Raw genomic sequence first — 20,353 nt, forward strand, 5'->3', positions numbered from 1 at the left:
TCCCTAGTGGGACGCCGGGAAAGCCCGCAGGGCAGAGTCCCAGGCTGGGCCAGAGCCCAGAGATGAGCCTCAGCGGACAGAAGCCAGAGAAGCGGATGCCACAGGGCACTTGGAGGTCCTGCTCAGCAGTCCCGGGAGAGGAGGCCGCTTCTGGTCAGGTCCTGGGGATGCAGGCGCATGCCTGTAATCTGCCAGGGGCAGCTGAAGCGAGACCCCAGGCCATGCCACAGGGGGACAGAGAATGGCAGCCTGGAGTTCTCGGACTCTCTGGGGAGAGGGAGCAGCAGAGCAAGCGGGGGTGTGGTGGCCCTGCAGCGAGGCCAGCCTGCTGGCAGCCACCCTGGGCGGCGTCCACGTGGTGGCTCTGAGCCTCGGTGTCGCCGTTGGGGCCTAGAGAGCCGCCCAGACAGGCTCTGAGGCCCGTGCCCCTCTGCCTCCTCCCCGAGTCCTGTCTCACGTGCCCCGCGAGCCACGGCCGTCCCTTTGGGACTCTCCTTTCTCCCTTCCTCTTCAGCTTGCGAGGAGGGGACTTGTCTGTGAGGTGAAAGCTGCCTGCAATGGAAGTGGTGTAGACTTGGGCAGCCTCAGGGTCCACGCCACAGCTGCCCAGAAACGCTTGCTTTCTCCTTCGGGGACTCAGGCCCATTCCCCTGGGGACGGGGGAGCGGGGACATCTTGGCTCCACCTGTGGCCTGTGGCTTGCAGGAGCCTTCTGCACAGCACGGGGCCTCCTTCGAGCCCTGGGCTCAGTGTGCAGAACTTTTGAAGGAGCATCGAGCTGATGGTCCTAAGTTGCGCTCTGCTCTGAAGCCCGCCAGTGACCAGCACCTCAGAGCTCCGGGAGGGGAGGGTCGTGCGGCTGACGTGGGTACCGGCACCTGTGCAGACAGCGCTAGCGGAGCCCAGCCCCATCCTCCCTGCCGAGCCAGAGCGGATCCTTTTCATTTCCCGAGCAGCTGCTGAGAAAGTTCATTCCCTGGGCTTATGGACCTGCAGACCCGGGAGCCAAAGCATTTGGCTCAACACTGGTCTTGTTAGGTGGGTTTTGTACACAGACAGACACACGCACGTGGACACACACAGGCCTCTGTGGGCAACTGTTGCATGTTGTTCCTGAGGGAGAAGCTCAGACTTACAGATCTGTGTGATGCCGAACACCTGGAATCTCAGCACTCAGGAGGCTGAGGCAGGAGGACCATCATGAGGGCAGCCTGGACCGCACAGTGAAATCCTGTCTCAAAAAACCTCCACCACCAACAATGATAATGTGATAATAGTGAAAATAAAGGTCTGGGGGAGTTTCCTGTGCATTTCCTGTGTATTCCAAGTTCCCTCCTCCTTGGAATCTGAGGAGCTCTGTGAGCACCAGTTTGTGGAGCTGGCGGATATCTCTGAGGAGCGAGCATCCTGTCTCACTGATGCAGGTGGTTGGGTCACCCGGGCCACCCCTCTTGGAGAGGCGGAATGAGCCTGGGATTAGGGACAGCCCAGTATCCTGGCACCTTGCAGGTGGCGCAGGAAGCGCCATCCCGCTGGGGAGGCCGAGGAAGGTTGGTTTCTCAGTGGTTTTCATGCTTGGGGTGGAACAGGCGCTTCCTGGGTGGTAGGTGGTGTCGCTGTCCCTCTTCTCCAGTGCCCCGTCCTCTAGGATGCAGCCCCTCCTCCAGGAAGCTTCCCCGAGTCTCACCCTGCGAAGCACCTGATTTCCACTGAGACCTCCCCACTTGTGCCTGCTGGGCAGTATGGAGCAGGGCTCAGGTTCAGGTTGACCAAGCAACTAGGTTGTCCTGGCATTTACAGCATGACCTTGGGGACTGCTGTGCTCCCCACTTTGGAAATACAGCGACAGCAGTGAACGGCCCTGCTTTGCCATCATTTGTTAGGTGGCTTGAATTTCTGAACTCCGTGAAGGCAGAGGAAGGCACTAAAGCTCAGAGAGGTTAAGTGATTTGTTTTACATTCTGCATTTCATTCAAATCCCCCCACTGATTGGTTGATTGAGACAGGGTCTCCCTGTGTGTTCTAGGCTGGCCTTGAACTCACTATAGTTCGGGCTGACCTCAAACCCTTAACGATCCTCCCACCTCAGCCTCCTGAGTGCTGGTATCACAGGCGCGTGCCACCTCTCCCAGTTTACACCCTCCGTTTTAAAAAGGCACATAACAAAGAGAGGCCGTTGAGTTGGTTTGAAGGAACAGGCACCGGAATGTGTAGACAGTGGGTCCACACACCCCTGTCCCTTGAGCCCCAACGTTGTTTTCTGAGCAGTGATCCGCAAGCTTAGAGGAGGCGCTGGGGACGCCTCTACCTCGGTGCCATCGTCGGGGTGGAGTTCACGGCTGAGGCTGCTGCACTGCGTGGGCTGAAGCAGAGTTGTGAGGCTGGGATGAAATGTGGGGGGTGGGGAGACCCCGGCTGGGGTCTGCGGTCTGCACACGAGGTGAGGTAGCCCTCCGAGGGCCCTGGCTCACAGGCCGCTGGGCGACAGCGGGTGGCACTGAGGGTGATGGCGGGGCGGGGTCGAGCCACTGACTGGTGTGGGACCTGCCCTCCTGATCCTGCCCTGGTCCCACTCTGCAGTTGGGAGAAGAGGAGAGGATGCAAAGTGAGGCGTGGTGGTGCACAGCCGTCATCCCAGCACTCGGGAGGCCGAGGCAGGAGGATCGACTCAAATTCAAGGCCAGCCTGGGGCACTGTCTCAAACAGACAGACAAAAACAGGTAGGGAACTTCTCTTGCTCTGGCGGCCAAGCTGGGAGAAGAGGGCGTGATTCCAGAAGGGGCTTCCTGCCTGTGCAGCCAGAGACCTTGGTGGATTCAGATAGAGGTTCATGTGGCCGACAGCCCGAGAACCGACACGACACCACATCCCCGGGTTTGATGCCCTGCAGAGTCCGAGGAGTCCGAACTGAGCCCCTGGGGGGACAGGCTGGCAGTGGACGCCTAAGGGTCAGGCCCCCAACACCCGGGGGCAGTGCCTGCCTCTCCCATCCGCCCCCCTCGGACTTGACTCCGCCTGCGTTCGCAGCTCCCCTCGCTTGGCAGCTGTGTGAGCAGCAGGGACCTCAGCACCTGTCCCCGCCACCTGCAGCCAGCCCCAGGCCTGTGCCGCCTGAGTGTCTGAGTCTCGTGGCCTCTCCCAGTCAGGAGTCAGGCTCCCTGCTGACGACGGGGACCTCAGAAGGAGCCCCCCCCCCCCGCCTGGCATTCGCTGACGGGGTCGGGGAGCGCAGGGCGGGTCCTGGTCCGCTTGGGTGGCTCGTGGGCCCAGGGCACAGTGGTGCCTGCTGGCATTGGACAGTGGCAGAGCTTGCCCTTGGCACCCATGAGGCCCTGGCTTCCATGAAGCACCAAGAATGAAGGAATGGTGTGTGCCGGTGGTGTCGTCCAGTGCTGGGAACACCTCTGCGACCCCGGGAGCTTCCTCCTCTTGGAGGGGAGACAGTGGCAGGGGGGAAGGTGACCAGCCCGCGTCACCCTGTTGCCGAGGACGATAATATTCTTATGCATCGTGTTTATTGGATGCCTGTAAAAGTAGCCGGGCGTGGTGGCGCACACCTGCTATCCCAGCACTGGAGGCTGAGGCAGGAGGCTCGCTGTGAGTGTCAAGTACTTGAGCTCACTGGCTTTCATCCCCCTGAGGGTGGCTTGATCAGAGAGGGCCAGCGCTTGCTCAGGATGCACAGCAGGAAGTGACGGCTTAGGACTGACAGGAGATGGGTCTGAGTCCAGAACTGTCTGGCTCCTGACCCCTGGACTGCATCACTGTGATCAAGCGAGCCACCTAGGAGAGGGAGAGGCCAGCTCTGGAAGTGGCCATGGGACCCCGGGGTGGTCTGGGTGGGGTCCTGGTGGAAGCGGCTGGCAGCGGGACAGTAGCGCTGGAGGGACCGAGGTCCCTGCTCTGTGTAGCTCCAGGCGTCTGTGGGGTGCGGCCTCTCTGCCGGCAGCCTGGGAGGCCAACCCTGATCCTGGGGCTCTACCGGCGTTTACGGGGTGTCCCCGGGCCCCTGCCCGTTCTTGGAACAAAGCGCGGGGCCGGAGTCTCTGCGTGTTGTGCCGTCACCTCCCAGCCCAGGGCCGGGGTCGCGTTGGGGCGCGTCCTGGTCTCCAGCGCAGAACCCTGGGGGCGGGGCCTTGGCCCTGGCCCCTGCTGGCCGCTGTCCCACAGGGTGAGCAGCGCCTTTGAGAGCTTGGTTTTATTCCTGCTCGGAGGAGGTGTGAGCCAGGGAAGGCGGAGCCCGGGGCCTAGGGTTGGATGGCAGAGGTGGGGCCGTCTCTGCAGCAGCCAGGGCAGCGGAGGGGAGACTGAGGCACGGGGCAGGCCAGGAAGTGTGTGGGTCAGTGGGCCCCGGAGCCTGCATGTCCGGGAAAGGCGGGGGGCTGCAGGGTGGGCCTTGCCGGCCCTGTTCGAGGCTCCTGGAAGTCAGGAAAGCCTTTGGGGTTGTTTCAGGCCCGCGCCAGGGATGCACCTGTTTGCGCCACACCCCTTCTGCTGTTTCTCCCGCCCCTCCCAGGCCCCAGTGGGCCTCGTGAGGCAGGGTCTTGCTGCCCCGGGCCTGGGAATCTGCACTGACCCAGGCCCCGGGGGCCCTCGATGGGGCTCAGCACGTGATGCTCAAACCCAGGCCCGGGGCTGCCCTGGGCCGGTGGAGGGGAGAGCGAGGTCCCATGCGAGGCTCTCAGGGCCGTGCTGGGACTGCTGTCTGCTCTGCATCAGTGTGGCTGGGGTATTTGGGGACCTCCCTTTGTATAGTTTAAAAACTGGTGGTAAATATGCATAACAGAATTTACTGTTTTAACCACTTTAAGGGTGCAGTTCTGGGGCATTGAGCATGTTCTTGTTGTGCACCCAGTCGTGGACCCTGGGAAAGAGGAGAGAAGGTGTGTGCACAAGGTGCCTAGTGACTGCTTCCCCTTGACAGCAGAGGGTGGGATCGGTGGGTGATGGTACATTCTGCGCTCTTCCTTTCTCTCTTTCTTCCTTTCTCTCTTTCTTTCGATAGGGTCTTACTGTGTAGTTCAGAGTTCAGGCTGGCCTCAAGCGCTCAGAGATCCCCCTGCCACAGCGTCCCCAGTGCTGGACCTCAGGTGGGCGCTACCACGCCCGGCTCACTCCTGACATTCTTGTGAGTGAGGCAGGCCCAGGGGATGCCGGGGGGCTGTGTTTAACACTCGGGGTCTATTTCCGGGCAAAGCAGGATGGTGAGTTCACTGTGTGGTCAGTGCCAAGGGCAGCCTCCGCACATCCTGGGTCCCGGCAGAGTGGAGCCCATCGGTGACATCCCGCCTCTCCCCAACATGAGGCTCAGCACAGCCGGGTTGCTGGCTGGGGCTGCTGACTGCAGGCCGACCTGCTGGAACAAATGGGCCTTTTTCTACTTCAGAAGAGATTTTTTTAACCGTGTGTCAACAAAAGGTCCATAGATAGCCTCGTTCCACATTCACACTCTGACTTCACGAGGGTGGCGGACCGGGTCCCTGCTGCAGTTTCGGGAGCATTTGGGTTTATGTCTGTGGTTACCAGGCACCGGGGAACCACAATAGCTGGCCTGTTCGTCGAGGAGCGCGGTGCCAGCGGAATTCTGGTGAGCATCCCAGCGGGGCAGGGAAGACTTAAAATCAGCGGCGGACTGAGTCGCCGAAGTATGGAGCTTGGCAGGGATCTTATATAAACTGCCCTCCTTGTTTATGATAAGGAGGCAGGCGTGAGGGGCGGGCCTCAGGCGAGGTCACTGCCAGTTAGGAATCCGGCCGGCCGCGGCAGGCTTTCTGTCCCTTACCCACTGACTTGTGTCCCCAGACTCTCAAGTTACCGAGCCCCAGGGCCCCTGCAGATAAACTTTCCTGGATCTGTGCTCCTCCCAAGCGCTGTCCTATGTTCTGTGTCTGTTTCTGTTCCCGAGTCTGGGTGCACTCGGGCTTTACTTCCCAGCTGACCTTTCTACCGAGTCTCCTGGCTGCTGCTGTCCCGCTGGCCACAGCCGAGCCGGCTCTGCCCCTTAGCCTGGGTGCCCAGGCGTCTGGGCACCAGGCACAGCTTCTGGGCAGGAAGTCCTTTCCCGGGCGCCCGCCTGCTGCTCGGCGTCCAGAGGTTGTTGTCCTTCCTGTCTGAGAAGCGATTTGCAGCCAGCTGCAGGGTGCACTCAGCCAGGCCTCTTTAGTGAGGCCCCAGGATGGCTGTCACTTGCAAGGACACATCTTGGGAAGCCCTGGGCACTTGTGTGCACCTGCCTTGCTGCAGGGCTGGCTAATTCCCAGCCGATATTCGAGGTCAGTTTTGTAGCTGACACTGCCCCAAGTAGGAGATGTGGAAGGGAAACTGAGGCTGCGTCTGGCACAAGGAAGAGACCAGGAGGAGGCACCCAGGTCCCACGGGGCCTGGCCCCCCTCTCTGGCATCCTTGTTACCCTCGAGGGAGGACAGAGCTGTCAGGGAAGCACCGAGGTTGGGCCCTCCTAGCCTGGCGAGGGTTGGCCGTGCCCTGTTTCTTTCCTGGCCCGGTACACTGCGGTGCTCAGTGGCGTGTTTTCCTGGTGCATACCCCCTCTTTTTAGAAAACCACATACGGGAGGCAGCCATCTGCAGAGGGCATAGGATCGGACTTGGGTCTGACAGCCCTGCTTGTGTCTCGGCCCTGTCGCTTAGCTCTGGCCTCTGGATAAATCCCTCAGCATCCCCAAGCCCCAGCTTTGCATGGGGAATGTAGAGATGCCAAGGGTTCATTCTGCAATCGAGGGTGCCCCGTGCCACCTTGGCAGCAAAGATGAGCAGAGGACCTGGGAGCAGGCAGGTAGCAGAACTGGGGCTTGTAATTTTCATGCCCTTGGCTGGATCAGGCACGTTCGTATTTCTAATATTCAGGAGAATGAGTTCATCCCAACACAGGTAACTTCCATCTGCTGTGCGCAGTGTCTCCCTCCGGTCTGCACCCTAGACTTCCTGCCTGACTCTGCCCCTCCCCCCGACCTCCTAGCCAGCCAGCACCCCCAAGGGGCAGCATAATTCGACCAACTCTTAGGGTATAGGATGTAGAAGCCAGAGGTTCAGGGTCCTGCCCAGTGCCAGGCTGACTGGAAGTGATGTGCTGCTGAGTCACTGAGATCAAACCCACCCTCTGCTCTAGCTCCAATCACGGAGGGGTGGTCAGTTGGTGGAAGCATTACTTATACATGAAAACTGTGGCTGATAGTCACATAAAATCCACCCAGAGGTCCCTGTCCCTTTCATTCTGATGGGCATTTGAAGAAAAAGGCCTGAACTTTCAGTAAAATCACTCACCTTTTGCTTTTGCTTTCAAGCTCTTGTAGTTCTTAGAGGACTGAAGCCAGAAATCATCTGAGACGTTTCCCCTTTAACATTATAGATTTGAGAGATAAAATGTCTTTTTCGTGGTTTCTCTTAACAAGAGGGAAGATTCTAGGCTTAAGCCAGAATATGAAAGCAAATTGAAACTACAACTAGTTTCTGGATTTGGCTAAAGTTTCTAATACTCTTTCGCCACTGTCAAGTGAAAGACGTTCATTCTGTGCATGGGCTGATACAATACAGTAAGGCGTGGCGAGTCTATAAGATAAAGGGGATCATTGAGTCAATTAGATGGGGCCTTTCAGACGGAGTTTTAAACCTTCCTGCTGGGAAATCTGTAGCTATGCCGCCTCCTCTACAAGGCTGGGCTTGCCTTCAGGACCCTCCCGGGAAGTTTTGAGCACGATTCTGCTTTCCTCCTAGGAGTTCCATGGTTGGCTTCTAGGATGTAGTGGGGCCAGGGAGATTTTCGTCCAGCAGTGGCCTGGCCCTCTGGGGCCCTTGCTTCCTTTGGGAGGAAGGAGGATTTTCTCATGTCTCGCTGGTGTCTTCATTTAATTGGCTTGAGCAAACCACTTAGAATTTTAGGTTCCCCCAGACTTTCTGTAAAAAGCTAGCAGCAAAACCTTGCACATTGACATTTATTGAAATTAGAAATAAAAGACAAAAAGTGGATGCCTTTCTCCCCTTCCGTGTTTTCTGTGGCCCCCTGTTCTGCCTTGATTTCCCCTTCTGGGCCCTTGACCTGGGACATCCAAGTTACCCTTCTCCCCCATCCCTTTCGGTGGAGAACCTCTCACAGGTGGCCCTTCCTGCACCCTCACTCTTGGCGGTTGGGTCCACCCCAGGGGCCTGACCTCCCTCAGCTTGTCCAGGGGTGGAGCCCTGAGCGGGCTATGTGTGTGTGGGGTCCCCTGGACTTGCAGGGATGGCCGTGGTTTGAGTTGCCCCCCATAGTTCACGTGTTGGAGACCAAGGGCCCAAATCTGAGAGATCCTGGTACTTGAAGGCCAGGCCTTGGGGAGGAAACGGGTCAGCTGAGTCACGAGGCGGGGACTCCTGCCCCTTCCACCGCATTTTTGGCTGATAAAAGGAAGACAGGCCTGAGATCGCCCTGCCTGTCGGGCTGACCCCTCCACCCACTGTGGTGCCACAAGGCCCTGGACAGAAACGGAGCACATGAGGCATCCTTGGCCTCCCCAGCCTCCGGAGTCCCGAGCTAAGCAGATGCTGCGGTCTTTATAGATGACCGGTCTGCACACCCGGGTGCGGCCACAGCTTGCAGATGGGACACTGTGTGTTACTGTTGAGTTGTGCACAGTCTGCATGTCGCCTCTGCATGTCCATTTGTGTATGATTCACGCATGTCAGCTACTTACCAGCATTTATCTCGAGAACTGAGAACATCCTACCCCATTTGCTTTTGAATGTTGCAGTTTTTCAGATTCTGAGAGGCTGGTTATGCCTTGGTTTTAGACAGCGGAGATTAGAGGCACCGGAACCATCGGCTGCCTGGCTTTCTGGCCCCTCAAGGGCTGAGGTGGTCATTTGGGGGAGGGTCTCAGGATGGGGGTCTTTCCTGGTCCCCACGTCCTCCATGTGGGACTCAGGACATCAGGGCGGGGACCTCGGCCTGGTGCCCCGCCCTGCCTGTCTGCACCCAGGAGCCTCCTGTCTCTGTCACCCTGGAGGTGTGGGGCATTTCATGGCTGTGGCACTTGGCTCTTGGACTGGAGGATATTCGTCCTGGCTTGGGAAACACACCTTTAAGCCTCAGAGATGAAATGAGGGGCGGAGCCGGGGAGAATGAGCACGCGGTCGGGCGGTTGGGCTGCAGGAGGACAGAGGGATCCGCGCGGGGATCCAGGGCTGCTGTTGTCGCCATCACCTCCTCCTCTGCTGCCCTCTGATCCTGGCTGGACGCGGCTGGGAGACACCGGGGCACCGCCGGTGTAGCGGGCACTGCTCAGGGACTCACCCTGCTCTTAATACCTTATAAGGCGCCTCTGCTCCCTGTTCCCGTCTTATTCGGCACAAGGGGTCGGGAAGTTCGCGGCCCACTGGCTGCCAGGGGAGGCCCGGGCTGGATGCGGGACATCGGACAGCCTTGGCGTCTGTCCCGCTGTGTCACACAGACTCGGTGCCTGGAGCTGCAGCCCATTTCCGACTTCCAGGTTGGGGCTCTCGCATGGGTCGGACCTGTGGTTGGGAGCTGCTGTCCCTGTGTTTCCTGACCTTTCGATCCCTGCCCCGGCTGCCATCAGGCAGCTCCTGGTGCCCAGAGAATAAAATCGGCCTGGAGACTGTACGTCACCAGCTGTGCGCCTTTTGCAGGAGCCTGGTCCTTTCCTGTGAGACAGAAAGGCGAACGCGTCGCAGGCTGGTAGCCAGGGGAGGTCAGGTGAAGTACGTCTGCAAGTTCCTGGCATTCCCACTGCACTTCCTCCCCAGGCCGACCGGGCAGCCAGCTTGGATCTTGCTCCAGGAGACACTGCTGCCACATCCCCAATGCAGACCGCGGGTGTGCGTGGGTCCTCTGCTAGGCACCTCTGCCGCAGACGCCTTCCCTCTCACTGCTCTCATTTGCCTGCACAGTCAGACCCTGCCCAGCCAGCTTTGGAAGGATTTTAATATCGAGACACAGCGCGAAATGTGTGTTCGACTCCGGGAGGCCGGGCCTTCCTGTGATCCTCGCTGTGCGCACGTTTCTCTCTTTCTGGAGAAAGCGGAGGCTCTATCTCTCCATTTTGCACATGCTTTTTTTTTTTTTTGTACCGGGGATCGAACTCGGGTCCTTGCTCTTGCAAGGCAGGCAGCGGAACCACTGAGCTAAATCCCCGGCCCTCACACATGCTTTTTTATTTTCATTAAAAGAAGAAGAAAGTTGAAAATGCTCTGCATTGGTCCTTTCTGTCCCTCTCGGGTTCATCCAGGCGGGCGGTGTCAGAAATCCAGCAAAGGCTTAGCATGCGAGAGGCCCTGGGTTCAAGTCCCCAGTCTGCAGGGGAACAAAAATCTTGGGGAAAAATAGCCACCTCCATGGGTGCAGATAGGGTGTTCGGTTATTTTGGGTGAGATTCCCAGTTTTTGTTCAGAATGTCTTGGTTTTCAGGAACCTCTTGACACTTGGAGTTGGTCCGGATCTTGTGTTATTACGTCCACGATGATGAGATTCTTGGTGGGACTAGAGGATTTTAGGAGGGCTTTGAAGTGACCATGACATGGAAGAATGTGTCAGAGTGATTCTTGCCCTGCATGATGGCACAGGCCTGGAGACCCAGCAGCCTGAAGGCTGAGTCAGGAGGATCAAGGCCACAAGCCCAAGCCCAGCCTGGACTACACAGCAAGACCCCGTCTCAAGAGAAAAACAAAACTAAACCAACACAGCAACCCTTAAGGATCATTTTCATTTCTCTTGCTCTCTCTTACATGTATGTGTTTATGTAGATGAGATCCTAATAGTTGTATTTTGAATTCTCTGCCCCAAAGCCCATTGCCCTGTCTTTGAATCCTGACTTCCTAACAGGACCATCTTTTGAGTTGTTGATGTAGTGTGATTTATTTACAATGTACCTAAATGACCCGATTTATGAAATTGTCCCTCTGCCCTGGATGTCTGAGCACGGAAGGGAAGCACTGTAGTAAACATCCCGGTGCACAAACCTTTTCCTTCCTGTTGAATTATTGCCTGCTGTCACTGCCTGAGGGAAGGTGCTGGGTCTGCAGCGTAAACACACCAGCTCCACTGGCACAGTGCACATGGGCGTGTTTGTGAAGTCACTGACACTCTGGTGGCATCTTGTGCCAGAAGCACAAGTCTGAAGAAAGTAACACAGGGAACAGTTGGAAAGGTGGCTCCTGTCTTTAACCCTTCTGGACATACAGAAATGAGGCCAGGGTTTGGGCCCGTGTGTGGTGGCCTCAGAAGACTCCCGCTCTGTGTGATGGTGAGCTTGTCTTTGAGACAGGTCTTGCTATGCAGTTCAAGCAGGTCTTGAACTCACTATGTGGGCCAGGCTGCCTCAGCCTCCGGAGTGCTTTCGTGACTGGCTTTAATAATCCCTCTCTGATTTGTGAAATCATTTAGTTCCCACAGATTGACATGTTTCTGTTATGTCCACAACAGTGAGATTGTTGTTGGAATACAGGAGGATTTTGAGGCACTCTCTTGAGGAATAATTAGAAGAAGGAGCAGGGACATGAGGGATGGCAGCTAATTATCTCACACTGAGCCCTTACTCTGGGCCAGGCCTGCAGTGGACACTCGATATGAGTTGATTTGCCTGGTCTTCCTGCCAAGTGCATTAGGCAGGCCTCTCACCACCCTCACTTACAGGGAGGGAGCTGAGGCAGAGAATTTTATCAAGGCCACTGGGATGGGGACCCACGTGTATCCGGTTGCTGGGGCCGCTGTGACAACTACACCAGTGGGCGGTCCCCTCGGGCACACAGGAGGCAGCAGGGCTGTTTCCTTCCAGGGCTTCTGTGTGGGAGGCTCTGCCTTCTCTCCTCCTGGCCTCTGGGGCTCCTGGCCGTCCGTGGGGTTCCGACTCGGCTTCCCTCCTGCTCCGCCTCTTCCACCTGTGGTCTTCTCTCTGTGTGACCTTTCCTCCGCTTACAAGGACACCAAGCTTGGGGTTAGGGCCACTCTAATCCAGTGTGACCTCGTCTTTATTTCCCTAGAATTATCTTTGGAAAACCCTATTTCCAAATAAGGCCACAGCCCAAGGTTCCAGGTGGGTATGATTTTGGGGTACACTTCAACCCCCTATGTCACGGTCTTAGCCGGGGGTTGGGAGGAGAAGAGGGAGAGAAATCAGAAGCCTGGGGAGGCTCAGGGATTTCCAGCTGGCCCCGAGAAAGACCCAGGGTGCTGACAGTCCCTGCGGATATCTCAGAGGCCACATGGCAGGCAAGAGCTGGGGCCACCCTGCATGCAGCTGAGGGGCTTCCTGTTCCCCTGGGGAAGGGCTTGGGGTTCACTGCTGCCGCTCTTGAGTGGCTTCAATGAGGGTGACTCACACAGCTTCCCCTCACCTGCAGCCATGTCCCTCTGTCCTGGAGGGTTGGGGACATGGGGCAGACATCAGCACGTCCCGGTGGTCAGCTTAGACGGCGCCCCAGACCCGGGCAAGAAAGTATGCTGGTGCCTGAGCCTCGAGCCTGCAGAACAAGTCCACAGGCCTCGGGGCAAGGCAGGGTGAGGCGGAAGCTCAACGGGCAGGAGGGGCCCTGGGAGGGGGCTGCAAGGCTCTGAATCGCACCTTTAAGCTGTGGGAGATGCGATTCCGATCCGATCCGTATCACGTGCTGTGTCTGGTTTATCAAAGAGAACACAGTGTAACGTGGAAGGGCTTCCCTGGGTTAAGTGTGAACGGGCTTTCCGCAAGGTTTTGAGTTTCTCAACAATGAAATTTCTCTACCACTGCAGGTTCTCAGGGACGGGATCTGTGTGGAGGTTTGGGGTGGAAGCGCTTCTCCTCCATCAGCCCAACCTGCACCCTAAGAGCAGCCCGCAGGTGCACGCACTGCCCATCCTCTCTGTTAGTGCAGTTTTCCTGTCATTAGGGTGGCAGTCGTACACAGAAAAAACTTCCAGAATATTAAAGCCCCACATCTTGGAACCTATCTTGAAGCTAAAAATCTCATTTTCTGCCTGTAAATCCAGTGGATTTCACCAGTGTCTAGGAGTGGCCTTCGATGAACGGTTGGCCTGAACAATTCTAAAATCTGAAGAATTTAAAATTTAATATATTTAAAATCCATTTTGGATACTTCAGTTGCCTGATGAACAGACAAATATCCAAGGAACACAAAGTTAAGACTTAGATGGTACATTTTAAGTTTCTTAAATGTGCCAATATCATGTATAAATGAGAAAGTTTCAACTTACAACCTCAATCAAAACAATTTTTCAGTTAAACTTTTCATGTTGGTATTGCAAGACAGATCTCTTACTCACAGAGGTCAGAATCATGAAAATATTAATATTAGGGAGGGGTTTTACTGTCAAAAGATATCTGTTTGTTTTTTGAAACAGCCTCCCTGAGACCTCGTGTGTGGAATCCCCCACTTCCAGTGTAGCATCTGTGACTGGGTGGAGCCACAGAGTTGTGCAAACGGCACTGCGGTTGGAGCTGGGGACATTTCCCTTGCTCCAGAAAGAAACCCCTGGCTTCTACTGTTCTCCCCACTGCCCCCGGGCCGTGGGCAGCTGAAAATCACTTCCTGTGGCTAGATTTGCCTTTTTTGGGCATTTTCTGTACTTAATTTGAAATCATCCTGGGTTTTTAAGGAAACAGCTTTGTCCTCACAGACAGTTTTGGGGTCACCTTCCCCTTTCCCTGCACTCTGCCTCAGTATCCCCAGACCTTCTGAAACAAGAATCCCCCGGGGCCTCAGGAGACTCACAGCCTCCTGGCCATTCTGGGGGCCGGGATGAGTGCTCCTTCCCTCCTTGGAGTTCAGGGGCTCAGAAGGCAGTGGGCACAGGTGGCTGTGGCTGGCACCGGGTTCCTGCTCTGGGGGAGGGGAGCTCCTCACTCATTCATTCGCTGAGGGAGCCTTGAATGTGGTGCTCTTGCTGCCCGAAGCTGTCATGGAAGATAGGACCATCCAGCTCCCTGTGGCCAGCAAAGCATTGGAAATAAAAAAGAAAGGAAGTGATGAGAGCCTTGAAGAACAAAGCAGAGCACATGAGGGCCAGAGAGAGAGGGGTGCCCCAGGAGATGTGTGAGTGCCTGTGTGTGTGTCAGTCTGTCTGTCTGTCAGTCTCTCCAGGAACTGACAGGTGGCCAGAGACACAGGGAGAAGACAGCAGCTGGGGGTATCGGGAGAGAATCCTAGGCGGCTAGAGCAGCACATGCAAAGGCCCTGTGGCTGACCTAGTGCTCTGAGAACCAGCAGGGTGACCGGTGTCTGGTGTCTGGCTGGGCCAGGTCAGGTGGGGTCTCCTGCACCACGCAGAAGACTTGGGATTTTGCTCAGGATGCCAGCAGGGCTTGGAGCAGGGAGCGCACTGCGATGTGGTGCACATTTCTAGATTATTCTGGGGACCAGTGGGGACTGCAGAAGAGAGGTCAGGGTGGCAGCAGAGGGACCAGGTTAGGGTGTTCAGTCCAGCCCGAGGTGGACAGGCTGGGGGGTGAGAAGGAGTCAGACGAGACCCCTGGGTTTGGGGACATAGCGGGGGTGCTGGGCATGAGGCCGGGCATTGTGGGGGGAGGTTCTGGACGTGGCTGCCATGAGCTCTTGGTATCGGGTCCAGCATGCTCGGTTCATTGTAAGCTCAGACTGAGTGCAGTGGACACCGTTAGCCTGTCCTGGCCTCTCAGGACACCCCGGGCAGGGCCTCCAAACTGTGTGTCATGATGCATCGTTGGGCTCTAAATCCACTTGGTGGATTGCAGCTGCATCAGAGGGAAAAAATGGGTCGTGAAGATTAGCAAAGCTCACTTCTGGGTCTGGCTGGGTGGTCATGGAGGTGTGGCCTTCAGGTCTGTATCTGTCCCCTGCACCTTCCTCTCTGGCACTGTTCCTTACTGTGCTTCCTGGCCTCCATGATGTTTCTGCCTTGGAGTGAATTAACCATGGACTCAATCCCCTGAAACTGTGAGCCACATAAACCTCTCCTCCTTTAGCTATGAGGGCTGGGTCTTGTGTCCCAGCAACAAGAAAGCTGTCTTACACATATGTCCCTTTCAGTCCTGGCCACCTGTAAGAGGTAAACAGGGTTTCTTTGGGGAAGGGTATTGGAGGAGGAGTACAGGGTTTGAGTCCGAGGAGCGTCTGAGTTCCAGCTCTGCTCCCCACTAGCTGTGTCACCAAGTAAATCCCTCAGCTTCTCTGAGCCTCCATTTCCTTGACTGTAAATGGGTGTGACCCCACCTGCATCCAGTGTGGTCACAAAGACTAGAGGAGGAAGGGGACTGAGGTTAATGTTTCTTGGGCACTTAGAGACTTGTAAGGTCATGGCCCCAGAAGAGCATGTCGTATTAATTTTGCTTTATGTCTTTGTCTTGACTACTCTGGCTAAGAAGGCTGATAAACATTTGGAGGAAGAATTGGCTAGGGAAGAGGCTGTTAGGAGAGAGGTAACTAAGTCTCTTCTTTGTTCCCTTGCTGTTAGTTAAGTGCCCTCAGAATCTGCATCACTGGTTAAATCCTTGGCTTGCTTGACCTGGATTTTATTTCTGTTCACTGGTGCAAAGGCCCTGAGGCCGTGCTGAGCGCTGAGCACTTAGTTAAGTGCTGGTGGTAGAGGGGCCACCGTGACCACCACCAGGGGGCCTCGCTGAGGGGCCTCGGACTGAGGGATTGTGGGGCCCTGCCCTGAGGTCTTTGGCCATTCTGTCCCCTTGCTGGGCCTAGTTTTCTCCTCTGAATAATGAGCAGGAGTGGCCAGATGAGGGTTAAAAACCCTTCTGATTCCGGACATGAGTTTGGATTCAGAGCCCCTGGACTCACTGAGATAAAATGATACCAGGTCTGGTGTGTTTTTAGGGTTCTGAGTGGCCCAGTGTAAGGGCCTCCCAACCTCTGCTTACTCTTAGTAGTAGGTTGAGGGCTTGGGATTGAGCTGTCTCTAGGCCCCCTGAGATGGAGAAGCAACAGTCTTGAACTCGGAGCCCTCTGCCCCTGCAGTCTTGTTTCTGGGTCCCCGCTGGCGAGTGGCCCTCCGGGAGGTCCAGCTAAGCAGCAGCGTGGGTTCCAGGTGTGGGGTTTGCAGAGAGCCTTCTCGCTTTGCACCTGAAAGGAGTATGGTGGTCCAGAGAGCTGTGGCTGAGCCCCAGACAGGCAACCCCTGCGGGAGGCAGAGCTGCAGCCGGCCCGGGGCCTCCTGACCCAGCCCCTCCTGGAGAAGCGTGAGGTTTGTTCTTAGTTCTGCCCTGTGGTCTACTCTGTGTCTGTCTTCATTTGAGGGGGGATTGTTGCCTTTGTAGGATTTCTAGTTGTACAGTTGTCCCTTGGTGTCCATGGGTCCGGTTCCAGGACACCCACCCCTGGAGGGTAGATCTGCACTGCTCAGGGCCTCTGTACAAGGCACAGTGTTTCCTACCTGGCTGCATCTTCCCGGGCACCTTAGCTCTCCAGTGCCTATGATACCTGATGACATGAGCGCTGTGTACATAGTTGTCATTCCGTGCTGTTTAGGGGACATACGAGATGACTGGGACCAGAAGTGTTCCAGATTTCGGAGGTTTTCAGATTTTGTGATATTTACATAGGCTTTACCAAGTGAGAATGTCTCATCCCAAAATCCCAAATCTGAAACCTTTTGAGCACCGTGATGCTCAAAAGCCTCAGGTTTCAGACCATTTGGGGTTTTGGATTTGCGGATGGGAGGTTCTCCACCTGTAGTGAGGAGACCCGGTCCCACGTGGTGGCTGTGCTGGCAGTGGCCCTGTGACTTTTCACGTGGATGGTTCCACACATCGAAGCAGAGATGGCACACGCCTCATCCGAGCGAGACAGACACACCGGCTGGACTTTAACTGTGGCTTCGTTGGTTATCTTGGAGCATGTGAAGCTCTTCCTGGTCCAAGAAATCATCCTGTAATTGGAGCCAGTTAGATTCTTAAGAACTGTCTTGAATTCCAGTTAGTTTAGAGGGGAAAAAATAAGTGATGTATAAATAAAACTCGTGAGGTGGGCAGGTGGCAGAAAGCCGCCGTTAGAAGCCCTCAGGGATCTGTTTCTAGGGCTTTTGCTCATCAGACCTTTCATTTTCAAAGGAAAATGTAACTGCAGTGCCGCTGGCATTTCCACTGTAGATAGCAAAAGTAACCGTCTGACACTGGGTTGCACGGTGTGAAATCCAAGCTCACCCGCGAGCCTCTGAGCCTGTGGGAGACGGGGAGTCTGCACCCCGCACCCGAGCTGGCCTCCAGGAGGACCTGTCCCGGGAGTGGATGGATGAGAGTTCCCGCCGAGGGTCAGCTTGGCCATTGCCTCCCCCGTGGCACCGGCTTGCTTTCTGGGTCACCTGTCCTAGGGAAGGCCGCGGCCCGGTCCTAGGCCAGGAGGGAGCCATGGAGCCCTTGGGTTTGCAGGGGGCCGAGCGCTGGTCCTGTCTGGTGGCTGATGGTGTCTGTCCGGGGTTGGCGTTGTGAGAGCTGAGCAAGGTGGTGTCTTCCGGGCCGGGCCTCAGTGGTAACTGCCACCCCTGTGAGGGGTCACCCAGCCTGCCTGGGCCTCTTGATCTGTGACCCACGGGTTAAACGTGGGTCCCACATCTACGGATTCCACCCCTGCCCATGGAAAATACCAAAAAAACCCAAAACAAAACCCAAAAAAAACCAGAGCAGCATCTGTACTGACCATATACTGATTTTTTTCTTGTCATTATTCCCTAATGAATACAATTACTGGTGGCATAGCCTTTATATTGCATTAGGGATGATAAGCAATTTAGCAGTGATTTAAAGTATATGGAGGATGTGTGTCACTTTCATGCAAATTTTGTGCCATTTTCTACAAGGGACTTGAGGATTTGTGAATTGTGTATTCAAAGGCGTCCTGGCACCAGCGCCCCTGGATACCAAAGGCCTGGCCCTGGTCCGAGCCAACACCTGGGCCCCCAGAGCTGTGCTGTGGGTGTGACCTTTCAGTGGTCCTGAAAGGCGACATCCCGTGGTCCCACCCTACAGGGGCTCATTTCCGGGGAGCATGTGGACCCTAACCGGACACCGGCCTCGGGAGGTGCCCTGCAGCTCTTACTGTGGTAATGTCGGGGTGTTGGGGAGTGCATGGAGCCACCATGGGTTGTTCATTCTGTAATCTGAGTCTGAGGAAGAGGAGGACACCGACGTGTCCCTCTGCCCGGGTGTGTGCAGGAGAATCCTACAGAAGATTCCTGGCCTGGTCAGCAAATCTGAGAATGTGTCCGAGAGCAGCCCTGTCATGAGGACTGGGGAGGGTGCACTGGGAAAGGGCTGCACGGGGCTGATTCAGGGACGCCTGTCTTTCCTTGGCTTCTCTTGGCCCCGGTTCCTTCCCCCGGGGCTCGGTGGGTCCCTCTGAGGATCGGGGAGGGAGACCTGACCTATGCAGTGAGCTGCACTCCAACAGGGCTGAGGAGGCAGCCCTGGGGCCAGGTCTGCACCTCCGCGTGGCCACTGTCCGCGCATAACCTGAACCTCGATCACGTGGCTGAAGGTCAGGGAGGCTGAGAAAGAGGCGTGGACCCTGAGAGTCTCCCTGGCACCGTGGGGAGGGTTATTCCCACACCCACGCCACGGGCATGATTGCTGTCTTTCCGTCGAAAGCACGCGGGCCCCTTTGGTGTTCGTGGCCTGAGGGCCGGAGGTGGCTTCCCACGGTGCCCACGAAGTCCCCGGCAGGGCTGCGGCAGAGGACGGAGGTGGAGGCCCCACACGGTCAGAGCATTTTAAAGGTCTTGCATTAGAAAAGTAAACCAATTAAATAATACTGCCCCCATAAAAGCTGGCTTTTACTGTATTCCATGGTGGCGGCCGCGTAGCCTCCGGCCTCGATGAGCCTGTCTGCCGCCGTGGGGAGAATTTAATCTTGCATGGCCCGGGCAGAATTTTACAAGTTTAATGGCTGTTTTTTTTTCCTCTAAAGTGTTGCTATGTCATTGTGTGCCGAGGGCAACTCGCGTGCATGTAACAGTTTACCTCCTTTTTGGTGGAAATGAAAAATGGAGTAATAAAGTAAAGAAAAACACGAGGTATATATTTTTTTCCCTCTTGGGGCAACAACAGAGGAACAAAGAAGCAGTGTTTCTGGGGACAGCCTAGTCCAGTCCTGGTGGCTTTTATGTATTGACATTTGCCTGCAGATCCATCCTCCCCCGGGAAGGCTTCTGGGCATGCCTGCTGTGTGTGGAGCTTGTGTCTCAGCCCAGGATACTTGGGGCCCACAGAGGAGCAGTCGGCAAACTCCAGCCTGGGTGCCCTAATTCTGCGCACCACCCATTTTTTATGAGCAGTTGAAAAAAACTGAAAGCTGCACATGGTGGTGGACATCTGTAATCCAGCACTCGGGATGCTGAGGCAGGACGATCATCCCGAGGTTAAGGCCAGCCTGGGCTACGCAGCGAGCCCCAGCTGCGTGTGGAAATGACGCCTTGCATTTCTGACGTGGTTCGTCATGTGGTCAGTCTGCGCGTGTGTGGCGGGGCTTGGAGCCGAGATCCCACCCAGTTCGCGGTGTGGCAGGTGGCTTGCGGGTTGTGCGTCTGGGTGTGAACACACCTGGCTGGTCGCCGTGGTGGCAGATGCAGCGCGAGCCATTCTGTGCCGGCACCAGGGTGGGTGCGGGTGAACTTGCCCTCTCCAGCAATCTTTTTCTTTCTAACATGAGTGTGATCCCCATTGAAGTCTCAGACCCAAAGACTCAGGGGCCTCTGTCCGTAGATCAAAGCATCCAGCCCTCCCGGCTGCCGATGACTTCAGGAAAGACCCTCGCACCTGAGTTATATGTAGGAAAATGGATGCACCTGGAGACCATAATGTCTTTTGTTTTGCTTTCTGGTACCGGGAATCAAACTCAGGGCCTCAGGCTTGTGGGCAGGCACGGTTCCACTGAGCTACATCCCGGCCCTCGAGACCGTAATGTTAAGTGAAATAAATTAGACACACAAGCTTCAACATCACATGCCCCCCAACTATAAATAACTACAAATAGAGCAAAATAAAAGACAGATAATAGGAACTAGAGAGATAGCTCTTTCTTATGGAAGGGGATCAGGACATGGAGGGACAGGAGGAGAAGGGGCAGTAGAAGGGTTAGGATGTGTTCTATTCACGAGCCAGTTTCCCATGAGGAATGTGACTGTCCTGTCCCACAAACATGACCGATGAAAACAGAAATTAAGAAAAAGCGACCGGGGCACAATCTTGTCATTGTCTTCTGTGAGTGTTGGTCACCCACCCTACACTCAGAGCCCGGTTTCTGCCACGCTGGGTGTGCCCGAGGCTGGATGTAGGGAGGATATGGGTGGCCGAGCTACCGGATCAAGGAGCTGCATGGGGCCTTTCTCGATAGGTGCAATCTCTCTTCCCCACCTGCTTCCTGCTCCC

General features: G+C 56.1%; 1 protein-coding gene across 4 annotated transcripts in view; it reads left to right on the forward strand.

Annotated features, from left to right (window-relative positions):
* Positions 1-20,353, forward strand: part of Chst11 (carbohydrate sulfotransferase 11) — a 151,625-nt gene that overhangs the window by 57,036 nt on the left and 74,236 nt on the right. The gene's annotated exons all lie outside the window — the stretch shown is intronic.

Source organism: Heterocephalus glaber, unplaced genomic scaffold, assembly GCF_053883595.1.
Source record: "Heterocephalus glaber isolate CG9 unplaced genomic scaffold, H.glaber_assembly_v1.0 deba00001572, whole genome shotgun sequence".
NCBI lineage: Eukaryota > Metazoa > Chordata > Mammalia > Rodentia > Bathyergidae > Heterocephalus > Heterocephalus glaber.